This window comes from Pseudorasbora parva, chromosome 22 (genome assembly GCF_024679245.1).
Source record: "Pseudorasbora parva isolate DD20220531a chromosome 22, ASM2467924v1, whole genome shotgun sequence".
Classification (NCBI taxonomy): Eukaryota; Metazoa; Chordata; class Actinopteri; order Cypriniformes; family Gobionidae; genus Pseudorasbora; species Pseudorasbora parva.
The window spans coordinates 35,577,734-35,592,106 of record NC_090193.1 but is presented as its reverse complement, the minus strand read 5'-3'; the positions used below and the strand labels follow the sequence as shown (position 1 = coordinate 35,592,106).

Below are 14,373 nucleotides of genomic sequence, written 5' to 3'. Positions count from 1 at the left end.
AAATAAAATCAGGGTTATTATTAAAAATAATTAGAAATTATTTTATATATTTTTTTTATTTTATTTTTTGTTTTACATGTAAAAATACTATTAGGCAAGGCAAGGCAATAGACCTTTTTCAAACTTCCGTATTTTTAACCGGAAGTTAGTTAAGGACGTGCAAAGACACTTCCTGTTACCGTAGTAGTAGCTAGCGGGAAATGCAAAAATGGGTGAGTCAAAAAACAGGAGTTTTTATTGTGTCCCGGGTTGTACTTTCGTCTGTAGCAGACACTTTGCCAAGGAGGATTACTCCGGTGGAACAACCATCAGTCGCATTAAAAGTGGTGTTGTCCCAAGCCTTTTCCCTTGGAACAATTTTACAGTACCACTCAAAAGGGAGTCTGTATTTTGAAAGGGTGAACAAACATCCGCTTGTCCCCTCCCAGGCGGATGACAACGGTGCAGCTGCTAAAATGGATCACGATTGTGTGACACACCCACCCGCAGGTAAGGTTTAAATAACGTCTAAACATTACAGTTGTGTTATAAATATAAAATGTACACATCATTTGCAAGTTTTCTTGCCATATTGACGCTTTTTATTGTTAGTCTTTGCAAAACAACATGTATTAAGTGGTTTAAAATGTGATACATCAGCATCCTCTAATGGTATTTATGGTGTCTGCGAAATTTGTAGCCTTTGTCCCGTTTATTGGTCTTGGTGGAGGAATTCGCGTCAAAAAAGGCTCAGAGAAAACACTCTGCCGGTATACATTTTGCTGAGTATAAGCGCGAAGCGGAAGAACGCCTACACGTCAGTGACGTATTTCCGTTTTTTGTGAAAAAGGAAAAATAAATTTTATTTGCATAGCACATTTCATACACAAGTGCAATTCAAAGTGTTTTACATAGAAATTAATTAAAATCGTGATAACATACGCATAAGAAATAAGAATACCACATTAAAATAAAAACAAGGACAATTTAAATAGTTGTAAAGAGAAACTAAAAAAATAAATACAAATATAATGGTGAGAAATAGATCCCTATCTGCCTGATCTTAAATGATGTTACCCCTATCTGAAATGGAAGAGATGGAGCAGATTCGCAATGTCTCCTGGACCTTACAAGTCGGTCCAAGATGGGCTCCTGTACACTGTAAAAAAATTCAGGTCTCCAATTGAACATTTTCTAGTGACTGATCACATCTAAATTTTTCAGCTGGCCGAATTGAATTTCTGTGAATTAAATTGCATCAATTCACAGAATTTCAATTCGGCCAGCTGAAAAATTTAGATGTGATCAGTCACCAGATAATTTTCAATTGGAGCAATTATTATTTTATTTTTTTACAGTGTAGGGGACATTACCGTTGCCCCGCAGGGCCTGCCCTTTCTTGAGTCCGCTTCACTGTCTACTACCACAAGCAGAATGAAGCGAAGCACACTGCTGTCCTTTCCCAATCTCTTCCAGTCAGACAGCCCTAACCAAAAATAATAATCAACAGATGCATAAGAAATAGGAATATACAGTTGCAAAGGGAATTAAAAAGAATAAAATTATGATATAGAGATAACCAAAGATAAGAAAAAAGGTCAACTAAACGAGTTATAAAAAAAATAAAAGATGATGCATAGATAAGGGGGAATCAGTCGGACGTACAGTGGCACAGTGCTCATTCATTACATTGGATTTTATGTCATTAAGATCACATGGCCAGACATGTTATACAACTCCACAAATAATTATTAATTATAACAACAAAAAATGCTTACTTTAAATAGTTCTTGCAGATTTTTTTTTTTTAATAATAATAATAACATAAAAAATTACATTTTTCTTTTAAAAAAGGCAGCGAGAACTTAACAAAAAGTGGACCTTCAAGGAGATTACACGCTCAAAATGTGCTGTTGCAAACACATCTTTAATGCGATAGAGATCTTATTTGTGGATTTACATATTTACAGTGTGAAGATTCTTATAAATCAGTCCATTATTATTTCAACAGCATTTCACTTTTCACAGCAATGTGCACGAGAGCTACTTTAAAACGTTTACATATGCAATGCAGTGCATAAGATTAATATCATGATGAATGTGGCCAGCATTTCCTTAATAACGTTCAGTATTCCTCGTTATTCATGGGTGGTTTTTGTGCGGTTTAAGCAGTTTCTTATGCAATGCAAATAATCAGGCATGAATAAATATTTTATTATGAGTTGCAAATTAACTTAAAGATTCATATCATGAGCCTGAAGCAAAAAAATGGAAATGCTGATCAATGAGAATGAAGCTGTCCACAACCAGAGAACACCAAACCCAACAAACAGGTAAAAACTACTGCTAAATAAAGAAGTTTCTACTCATTTAACTACAGTTTTCTGTAGCGCGATAGCAGTTGAGAACAGCAGCATTTAACTTTAACAGCATTGAGTGACTTTCAGGTAGATGGTCAAGAACAACAGGTCTTAAAGGGATAGTTCACCCATTGTAGCCATCATTTACTCAACCTCAAGTTGTTCCTCATACTCATACAGGTCTGGAACAACATGAGGGTGAACTATCCCTTTAACGAAAGACCCTCTTCTCTCCTTTCTGCAGAAAAACCTTCTTAAGAAGAGCGTATGGACGATTGTCCCCCGTAAAGACCTTCTCTGATGGCTCTGTCTGTGGGCAATTAGCTGTTCTCTTTCATCATTCTCATGTAATAGTAAAGCAGGTGAGTTGAAGGCTAGCTGCGCAATGAAAGACCTGCAGTATGACTGGGTTTAAAGCCCCACGAGGAAGGGCGCTACGTGCCGCCACACATCAGGTCTTTCATCTCACAAGCTCTCCGCTCACACCGAGCTTTACTGACGGCACGCGTCGTGAGCGAGCGCTGGATATTCGCTGGTAATTAAAAGCAGAGGGCTGCCCGGATAAACAGAGTGGACAGATGAGGGAGTGGAAAACTGTAAATAATGAATGCCATTGTATTACAATGTCCACAACAGTGTAGTTGGTATTGGTATAAATTGATATCTTCTACAGTCGGTTTTCTTATAAGTTCAACAGGTAAACTAAATGCTTATAGCTAGCAATTTGCATATAAATATTTCCCGTTTCCTGTAGCTCTAATAAGAAGAAATTATCTTAATTTTGGTGGTAAATAACTGTAAAAATAGTAAAAACCCGTTTTACGATATGATCCCTTACTTTATATGGTGAAGAACTGTAATAGTTTTTTTATGAAGTTCTGGAAAGCAGACTTGCTGGTTTGTACCATACATTTAAAAAAAATATATATATATTTTTTTTCAATAGTGTAAAGCATTGCGCTAGCAACACCAAAGTCATGGGTTCGACTCCTATGAAATGCATGAACGGATAAAATGTATTCCTCGAAAGCAATACAGTGTTTATTATTATTTTAGTTATTTAGTTCATTTTAGTTATTGTTCACTAAAATTAAAGCAAAAACTAACATGTAAAATTGTTTTCACTAACTGAAATAAAGTACATACATTTTCAAAACAATTAAAAATTAAGATAAAAAATAAAATCCCATTCAAAATATTAAGGCAGTAATTAAGAGTCTATTTACACTAATAGTAAAATAGCTGTATTTTCTTTGCAATAAGTATAAATAAGTTGTTGTACATTCAGTGTCGTTGTACATTAAATTACACTTTACAAATATTTTCTTCATTTTTATTGAAAATGAATGCCTTTCTGATTTGATATGTGATGGGAAAGGGAGAAGAGCGAGTTCAGTAAAAAGCGGATTAGAACTCGAGTCAGTTTGCATGAAAACATTCTCCCACATGCCTTACCCCTCATTATTAAAGGGGGGTGAAACACTCAGTTTCAGTCAATCTCATGTCAATCTTGAGTACCTATAGAGTAGTATTGCATCCTTCATATCTCCGAAAGTCTTTAGTTTTATTATATTTATAAAAGAAATATGGGCTGTACCGAGTCTTTCCGGAAAAACCGAGCGCCTGGAGGCGTATCGTGTGGGCGGAGCTAAATAATGACGATCGCGAACAAAGCGGTGACGTCCTCAAGCGTGGAGAAACTCATGGCTCAGCTAATATAGATAATGATCCAGAATCATTGGGAGGCAGAAATAAATTGAACAGGAGAAACAGCAGCAGCAGGACGTCCGTCTCTTTGGTATGTACTGTGGCCTGTCAACGTTTGTGTTTACTCACAGTTTATGAGGACATGATTCGGTTTATGGACTATTGTATGTGACTAAAACTTAGCAGTAGGAAGCAAAACGGTTTTGCACGTCAGACTAGTGTAACGTTATAACTTACATAGAACAACAATAGAGTCCGTTAGCGCATTTGAATGACGAAGCACGCGATCGTGTCGTTTACTGATGTTTACTGACGTGACGATAGCCAACAGCACAGACATTTGAAGCAGTTTTACTCACCGGCTGCTTCCAAAGCAGGAACGAACCCTTATCGCTGGGACCGCTCCGTCAAAAACACACTTCTTTGGTATGATTTGGTAAAGTCCTGACAGCAGTGAACGGTGGAGATCCACTTTTGCGACGCGACTGAAACAATGTTGTGAAGCTTCCCGTCATTTCTGCGTTCAAATCGGTTCAAATGCAGCGCTGCCTTCCCGGAATGCTGTGCTGAAGCGTTGAAGTCGTTCGACGTCACCCATAGGAATAAAGTGGAGCGCAGCGCCTGGATTGACTGGATCTGCATCTGAGCGAGTGTTTCCGGGCGTGCATTTCCTCTTTCACTCTAGTCCCGCGCACGCACCCTACCGGGAGAAGAGCCCGTACAGCCCATACAAGAACCTTCCGATCTATTAACGTCAAGTAGAACCATACTCGAAAAAAACTCTCCGAAACCTGTGAGAAACTGGAAGGGGTATTTTTAACATGGAAATACTGCATCAAACGTCCAACATTAGTTTTTGAAACTTTCTCTATGTTTAGGATGGGAATCCAAGACTTTAACAGTGTAAAAAGCTCAGTATGCATGAAACAGCTTTTCACCCCCCCTTTAATACTGTTGTTATAATGCAGCATCTTCTGTCATTTTGTCTGGCCCAATCAGACGTCAGTGGGCGGAGTTAGTATGAATAGCCTCTGCCAACAAGGCAATTTGCACTTAGTGTAAATAGACACTCTAAAATATTAATAAATACTACAAAGCCACATACTTAAATAACACTATGTGCAAGTCATGTTGGATAAAAGCATCTGCCAAATGAATAAATGCAAACATTTTAATCTAATTTCATCCCTCTCTTGAACACTGAACATTGCGTCTGTACAATAGTGTGTGTTTGCAAATTAGTGGCCAGGATTTCACATCTGCATCTTTGTGGCTTTAGTAGTAGTAGCAGAAGCAAAATAGCATCACTTATCATTATGTTGTTATGGAAAAATGATGGTTTGCGGCCTGTGGAGCGCCTTGGGATGTTCTGTTATTAGCCCGCTACTCTTCAAGGCTAATCTCACATCTATTCTCTCCTCTATGGATATTATTACGCATTCTTACATGATATATGGCGAGATAAACAGCAGGCAGACATGAAAACAAGGCTTTGAGAGAACAGATACAACAAGTGTTGAAGGCATCACAAAGCAGCAGGACATTTTATGGGTTGTACCTACTAGCAACCAACACTGCTGGTAATAGAGCGCTGCAGTGTTGGCGTATATTTGTAGGCCAACCCGTAAATTAGCGCTCTCAACAATAGTCTCGCACAGCCAGACCTAAAGACTGGCGGCAGAAGGTTGGCACTCCAAAAGCAGCATTCATTGGGCAAGGACTGCCAAGAAGACGTCTAATTGAAGTGTATACCAGCAACCAATCACAGTTCGTTCTGTTCCGCGTCATGTTCAGGGGCGTGAAAATGTAACGCTGATGTCCATACAATAACAGACCGGCGTGAAAAACTCTTGAACGTATTACATACTTCACATACATCCAGAGTTTAGTTGATCCTGATAAGCGCTCACTGTCACAGTTGTAAAAACGATGGCTTCAAGGCATCTTTGTTTCTGTGCGGACCATTAAAAAACTGTGGACTTCATCTAATCAGATGACAACTTCGAAAATCCTTAAGTGTTTCCATTTAAAAGTTTAGTTCATCCAAAAAAGAAAATTCTGTCATTAATTACTTACCCTAATGTCGTTCAACACCCGTAAGACCTCCGTTCATCTGAACACAAATGAAGATATTTGTGTTGAAATCCTATGGCTCAGAAAGGCCTTCATTGACACCAATGCCATTTCCTCTCTCAAGACCCATAAAGGCACTAAAGACGTCGACACAAAGCCCATCTCACTACAGAGGCTCTACAATAGTTTTATGAAGCGCCGAGAATAGTCTTTGTGCTAAAAAAACTGAATAACGACTTATATAGTGATGGGCTGATTTCAAAACAAAGTTTGCGAACAGTTATGAATCAGCGTATTGATTATAGATTCAGATCGCGTGTCAAACTGCCAAACTGTCAAAAAGCTCAAATACAAATGTAGTCAGTAAAGACTACATTTGTATTTGAGCTTTTTTTATGAGCATTAAAAAAGTATGTTCTGTAGAATTGAGGTGCAGATCCGTGCACACTCTGAGTATTTTTGTCAAGATTCCAGTCTGTTTCAAATCTTGTTTCTGTCCCAAACAGAAACAAGATAACTTTTTACCTCATTAACAGATAAATTTGCTTGTTTTAAGCAAAAACTCACTTCATTTCATTTTTTTTTTTCACAAAACAAGAAAAAATAACTTGCGTCATCTTACTTACCAAGTAAAGCATACGGATTTAAGAATTTTTAGACACTTAGACTGTAAACAAGACAAAAATACCAAATAAGAAAAGAATTTTTGCAGTGTAGTTAGGCGAAAAACAGAATGTGACAAATAAGTGTGTCTGCATTTATAGTACTCATAAAAGAGTAGGCAAAAAGTCCCCGGATGACCTACTCCTTCCGCCAAGATTCTGAAGTGCGCATAGTCGCATACAATGGACACTTAATATCCCATGAGGCCACAGGAGAGGATTTATGAATGCCGGGGAAGTAACTGAAGTGAAGAGAGGTAACTGACGCTGGTAGGTCACATGATAATGACAACATGGCAAATGTAGTACGTCCAGATTACATACTGCACACATTCACACTTTATAGAACATACTTTTTTAGCGGCCGTGAAAACACTTATTTAAAATAAGTACCTACTCAAGAGAGTATGCCATTTCGGATGCAGCCACCGACTTCAGGACGGTGGAACCAGAAGACCTCGTTTCTGGGTTTTGGCCTACAAAAATACGTCATCCATGCAGGAGACTATGGCCCCGTTCACACTGCAGGTAAAAGTGGCCCAAATATGATTTTTTGGGGGTCAAGTGACCAGGTCAGACCGGGGACACAGAAGAACGTGGCTTCAGTGCCAAAGGAGGGTGGCAAAAGCTCAAAATAACCAATTTTGCTCTTTTTCTTTTTCTTCTTCTCCTCTTCTGCATTTGCTCATTACTGTTATGGCTTCCGTTACACAAACATTTTTTTTAAAAAGCGAAAATGCTTACTTCCTCTATAACCTCCTGAGCTTTAGTGCAACAGCGTGCTGTGTCTGATGTCACTGAAGACCTCGAACAGTTCACACTGGAATCAGATATAGGCCACATTATAAAAGGTAATGTGAACATCCAAAAAAAAAAATCAGATCTGAGCAAAAAATCAGGGGGCCTATATGAAAATAATGAGGCTTTCTAACACAAGCAACACTCACCATTTCTGCAGAAAACGTATGAACAGTGATCAGAAAAGTAGAAGTTTAAGCCTGCAATAGCAAATACAGTACACTGTAGCACTCAGCTCCCACTGGCCTTGAGTAGCTCGCCTCCCCTGAATACATTACGGACACAGCCGGCCTAATTGAAAGGGAAAATGCTGACCTCAGAGGAGCCTTGAGCTTGGCCACCGTGAACTTGGCCTCTTCTCACAAGTACATCTTCCAAAGGAGCACATTTCCTCGCTTCCCTTGCCTCACCTCGGCCCACGCTTCCCATGGGAAAGCTACAAAAAAGCCTGATGCGGTAATTAAACTGTTGGATTCGAGTGCACACCGTAGCCAGCCTCCCACTTTGAGTATTTAGCAGTTAAATTTAATTTGTCCTTGCACTAATGATTAGATTAGAGAGTCTGTTAAAATCTAACACTTTTCAGGTTGGCTCGAGGGCTGGAAGTAATTCGCTTGGTCCTTTCATGAGGTTTCCGATAAAAGTCTGTGTTTTGTTTTAGCTACATCCCATAATAGACGATCAATGGAAGAAAATGATTGAAATTGATCAAAGTGATGGTACAATGAGCCACAATGGAAATCCTTCTGCTCAGATATTTTTAATCTAATTGAGACACGTTTTATGTCAATTGAGCTAATCTACATAATCTCCATATCGATATAAAAGGTATTATTCTTTTTTAATGCAGATTAATTGTTTCAGATCATTTCAATACCTTGTACATGGGAAATATTCTTTGACTAGAATTAATATGGCTCATGACTGATTTACTGAAGATATAAATGAATAAATATTTAATTAATTAATTAATAAAAAAAGATTAAATTAATATTTAAATGTTTTAGTGAGGGAAATAGCTGTCCCTAGGTTCGATTTCCCTATTCACCTCGTTAACTCTATTTAACATTCTTTGTTTTGATCAAATATTTAACCGTCTCATTTTTTTATCTTGGTTTCTTGTTATGAGACACGTCAAATCTGTCTGTTCACAACCAGGGGAGATCTTTCTCCTGAATACATCCATTCATAATCCGTTGTTCCTGGAATGAGCTGCAAACATACAAGCATTACAGATAATAAAAGTGATTCTAAACATATACATATCTCAAGAGTCATACTCAAAAGATGTCACAAAATTATTCATTTGTTTCCACATCTTCTGTTCAAAACACAAACAGAAAAGTACCACGGTGGCAGGGTTTGGTTGGTTATCTTAAGGGAGAGTTCACATAAAAATGAAAAATCTGTCATTATTTACTCAGCCTCATGTCGTTCCAAAAAGAGGATATTAAGAAAGTGTTTTATGTTTTGTTTTCCATATAATTAAAGTCAAAGTGTGTGTGTGTGTGGGTATGTTTTTGTGACATATGAGGACACAAATGTGTATAATGACATGGGTATGACACAGGTATTACAAGGAGAGGGTGAAATATGAGGACATTGGCCATGTCCCCACTTTTCAAAATGCTTATAAATCATACAGGAGTTTTTTTTGAAAATGTAAAAATGCAGAATGTTTCCTGTGATGGGTAGGTTTAGGGGCAGGGGCAGTGTAGGGGGATAGAACATACGGTTTGTACGGTATAAAAACCATTACGCCTATGAAAAGTCCCCATAAAACATGGAAACGTGTGTGTGTGTGTGTGTGTGTGTGTGTGTGTGTGTGTGTGTGTGTGTGTGTGTGTGTGTGTGTGTGTGTGTGTGTGTGTGTGTGTGTGTGTGTGTGTGTGTGTGTGTGTGTGCCACAGAAGAAAGAAAGTCATGCAGGTTTGGAATGACATAAAGGTGAGTAAATTATGACAGAATTTGTGTATGAAATTGGTTTAAAGGGGCTATTTGTATAAATATTCCTCTATTAATCTCTTTTTTAATGCCAATGTGTGAACAGCTTGTAATGAAACTTAAAAAACGAGAGCTTCCCGACTTCCGAGGTTTTCTATGAAAGCCAGATTGATTTTTATGTAAAGGACTCGAGCCAGGAAAATCAAAAGGATAAGACTTTAACACGCTTCCGAGATCCTCTTTTCTGTTTTCTCTCACATGAAATGACTGATAATACAATATTCAGAATAAACCCCAGAAAGAGCTATTCTGTACTGTAATGTCTTGTGTCGTGCAAAGAATAGGGATTAATTTAAACAATAGTTTCACATAGCCAGATCTATATAGTCTCAAATATCGTTTATAATCAAACTATCATATCAGTGAAACTTTAATGACCTTTATTTTATTTTATTTCAGTTGTTTATTTTATTAACATTTTTTTGTTATGGTTTTAGTTTTATTATATTAACCCCCTTCCAAATGACCAATTTGAAACTTAACCCAGGGTTAAAAGTGGCCTGACAGGGATAGGAATGGTGTGAAAAAAACAAAAATGCAACTAAAGGAAAAAAAAAAAAAAAAAAAAAAAACAGGCATAGAAAAGTCTTGTCTCAGTTCTCGGTGATCCAATTTCAGATTAGCAGCTAGAATGAGAAAATCCTTTGAATCTGGTTTGACAAAAGCAACGCAGAAACAACTGGCCATCCTGTGGTGATATTTGCAGTGACACAATCATGTAGCATCAAGGCAGACGCTTAATCTTGGAAACGCCCCCCACCCGCTTCGCTCAAGTGTGAGGAATCTTGAATTGAATTCTCGTCCTGCTAATTGGAATACAGTCTCTGACAGTGATAACCTTTGTGGAACGTGCCTGTTAATTGTGTATGTCGGCCTCTTGCTATCACGCAGAGTTATGCTCCATCCAGAGCCGTGTGGGGTTAAGAACGTCTTCCTCTGTAACCATCATTCATTGTTAGCACACTTCAGAGAGAAGTCCAATAAACTGAGCCTAGCAAAAGTACAGAATACACACATTTTCAAAGGCTTTAAATGTCTAAAGAATGACTAAACTATGAAGACCTCTGAAGACCTCTACAGTCCCTGACAAAAGTCTTGTCGCTTATCTATTTTCTAGAAATACCTGATATTAACCTGACTTTTAATTAATTAATTGGTGTTAGAAGTAGCTCATATGAAAAGCTAAAACCCTCCCAAATGATGTTTAATGCACTGAAATAAATAATGTTCACAGAAAAAATATTTATCATTTAATCAAGACAGAAAGGTCAAATTTTGGCAAGACAAAAGTTTTGTCGCCTATACAGAAATTGAACAAATTTACAGCAAATACAAAAATATGTCAGCAAATTAAGTTGTGGTGCTGTGAGATCCAAATTTAATATCTTGTATGACTTCCATGAGCTTGAAGGACTGCATCCATGCGGTTTGGCAAGGATTCGTACAATTTATTGATGAAGTCATCAAGAATAGCTAAGAAAGCAGTCTTGCATGCCTCCCAGAGTTCATCAATATTCTTTGGTTTCGTCTTCCATGCGTCCTCTTTCATCCTACCCCACATATGCTCAATGATGTTCATGTCTGGTGACTGGGCTGGCCAATCCTGGAGCATCTTGATCTTCTTCGCCTTGAGGAACTTTGATGTGGAGATGGAAGTATGCGATGGAGCACCGTCCTGCTGCAGAATTTGGCCTCTTTTATGGTTGGGAATAAGAGGTAGCTAAGATTTCTTGGTATTTTAGACTATTGATGTTGCCTTCCACCCTGCAGATCTCTCGCACACCCCCATACTGGATGTAACCCCAGACTATGATTTTTCCGCCACCAAACTTCACTGTTTTCTGGGTGAATCTCGGATCCATTCGGGCACCAGTAGGTCTCCTGCAATATTTGCAGCGACTGTGGTGTAATTCAACAGAAGATTCATCTGATCCACCTTCTGCCACTTTTCCAGCGTCCATCCTTTTAGCAGGCTGTGGGCCTTGGCAAATGCCACACGGTTCTTCAATTGTCTTTTGTTTAGTGCTGGCTTCTGGGCACTGATTCAACCATGGAGGCCATTTCGAGACAGAATCTGACAAACTTTTCTGGTTGACACAGGGACTTCAGGTGACCAGGTCTCGTGGAGCTCTGCTGCAGTGGAAAATGGGCTGGCCTTGGATTTTCGAGCCAACAAACGGTCCTCTCGAGCAGTTGTCTTGCGGGGTCTGCCTGACCTGGGCTTGTCAAAAATGTCTCCAGTCTCTTCAAATCTTTTTTTTATCCTCTGTACTTGACGCTGAGACACATTGAAGGTGTCTGCCACATCAGCAGTGGATCTGGTCTTCAGCCTCTTGATAATCAAAACTTTAGTCTCTGGGTGAATCTTAGGCATGTTTGCAGAGGTCTAGTTGCAGTTGATGTGAAGGTCTAGTGTACTGGGGTTCTTTTTATACACACTTGAGACCCAATTGATCCATTATTAGTCACAGGTGAAGCTCATATGACAAGGTGACAACACTTATGTCTTTGCAAAAATTGACTCAATGGGCTTTACCAAGCTGTGAATATTAGAATACTTTTTGAAAGTTTAGTTTTTCACTGAAAAATTATCACAAAAGCTGGTGGGATTAAAATGAGCCATTTCTTGTAAAAAAATCTTGATTAGAAATATATTTCAGCGGCACTTTAGGTCAATTTGTACACAAGCGACAAGACTTTTGTCAGGGACTGTACTTTTGAAGACCTCTCCTTTACTGTAGAGGTCTTCAACCCTGCTCCTGGGGACCCACTGTCCTGCAAAGTTTATTTCCAACCCTTAAGCACACTGGCCTGTGTATCATCAACAGGTAATCCTGAAGAGCTCGGTTAGCTTCACCTGTCTTTGATTAGGGTTGGAGCTAAACTCTGCAGGACAGTGGGTCCCCAGGAACAGGGTCGAAGACCCCTGCTCTAGTGAAATGTCAACTCACAAATAAGCCCTCCTGTTCGAACCGCCCGCTCTAAGTGGGACTCGAACCAGGGTCCGCCAGCATTAGAGTCAGATGCTCTAGCGAGAAGGCTAAAGGCTGCAACCCCTAGCGTCAGTCGCTAGAGTGTCTCTTGAGTTCCGAGGAGTGAGGTTTTACTGGCACAGTGAATACTAGCTGGCCTCTGTTACACAAATCAAAATAAGGCCCTGTTTTATGCCAAATACAGGTGTAAACAGGGTCTAAATTGCTTTGAGCTTTTCAACTTCCAACCACTTCCAGAGGTAGTCAGAAACGAATTTGACCGGACTTTCGTAGCGTACATGTTCGTGGTCTATACTGACCTGCGTTAGCCGGACAGGATTTAAACTTTGGCCGGAGACCCAAGTTTGGTTTGAAGAACATTCCTGATGTCTAACACACAGAGCAGAAATTAAAGTTGATGCTTTCTCTATGTTTTCCATTGACTCCTTGCGTGGTCATATGCTAATTGTGAGAGTTTATTTTGTCCATTCAAATGAAAGATCTGACCCCCCACCCCCCAAAGAAATCAGGAAAGCAGTAGTTGAAAGTGGACAGAAGAGACGTATTAAAACACCAGGTGTAAACGGGTATGTCTCCCTCGTCTTGTGATCAAAACGCATCTTAATACCAGCTGAAGGTGTAAACAAACGAAATTGGCCTAAAATGTAAACAAAACGTAAACAGCCTAAAATGTAAATAGCCTAAATTGCTCAAACTTACCACATTTTATACCAAATTACGCAAAAAAAAAAAAAATCTAACCCAAAATATAAATCCAAACAGCTCAACAAAATCAAAATCAAATGATTTAAGCTGTGATATTTTATATATTTATGCGGAGTGTCTATTTATGCCATGTGCAAATAGCATGCCTTGTTGTCAAGTGCTATTCATACTCTAACAATGCCTGTTTGGAAAAACAAGATTCAAAACTAACAGATAGCAGCCACATATCAACGTTTTCAGTGGTGTGGTCAGTAAAGCATAAGGCTTAAATGTCTAAGTGACGCGATCGACCCGGGTTCGAATCCACCTTTAGCAGAGCTCGCCCTTCTCTCTTTTTCTATCACATATCATATCGAGAAGGCATTTACTTTCAATAAAAATTAAGAAAATGTTCTAAAAATAGAAATAAAGTGCCTAATGAAATGTTTAATAATAAAATCATTAATTGGGTAGGGTTAGGGAGGTGTATGCAACTGTAATTGTCTCATTTAGATGACATCCATTTAATAATTTTAATAAATATAATTTACACTGTTATTATTGCATCCTGTTTATGTACAACAATACTGAGGTGTAAATAGTGTGTATCTGTCAAAATAAAGTATAAATAGCATCTAATTACTATTTACACATTTTGCAAAGAATTACTTTTAGAATATATCCCTATTACCAGCACTAATACCATCTATTTGCACTTAGTGTAAACATCATCTATCGCTGAGAAAATGTTATTTTCACTTGTGTAAAATAGCTGCAGCCATATTTAAATTGTATGTTAACTATTGACTTATTTTTAACAGGTTTTTTATTCTTTTTTTAAAAGAATTTTAGGAAAAACATCTGAGAACTCCTCAATAATTCTCCTGAGCTATGAAAGAGCAACACAATTTTCCTCTGAGCAAAGTCTTCACTGGCCACTGATATAATGATCCTGTACAAACACATTCTCTCCACATCAAATACCCACCAACATTTTGGTCCCTGCGAAGTATTTGCTCAAGACCTTTGCATTACCTTCACTGCTTCAGAGGTGATGAAATCTCACTATTTATTCAAGTGCCTGTGGTCCCGAGGAGAGAGCGAGGACATCCT

General features: G+C 38.5%; 1 protein-coding gene across 3 annotated transcripts in view; it reads right to left on the bottom strand.

Annotated features, from left to right (window-relative positions):
* The window catches only part of epha8 (eph receptor A8), a 109,179-nt gene that overhangs the window by 51,202 nt on the left and 43,604 nt on the right, over nt 1-14,373 (bottom strand). The gene's annotated exons all lie outside the window — the stretch shown is intronic.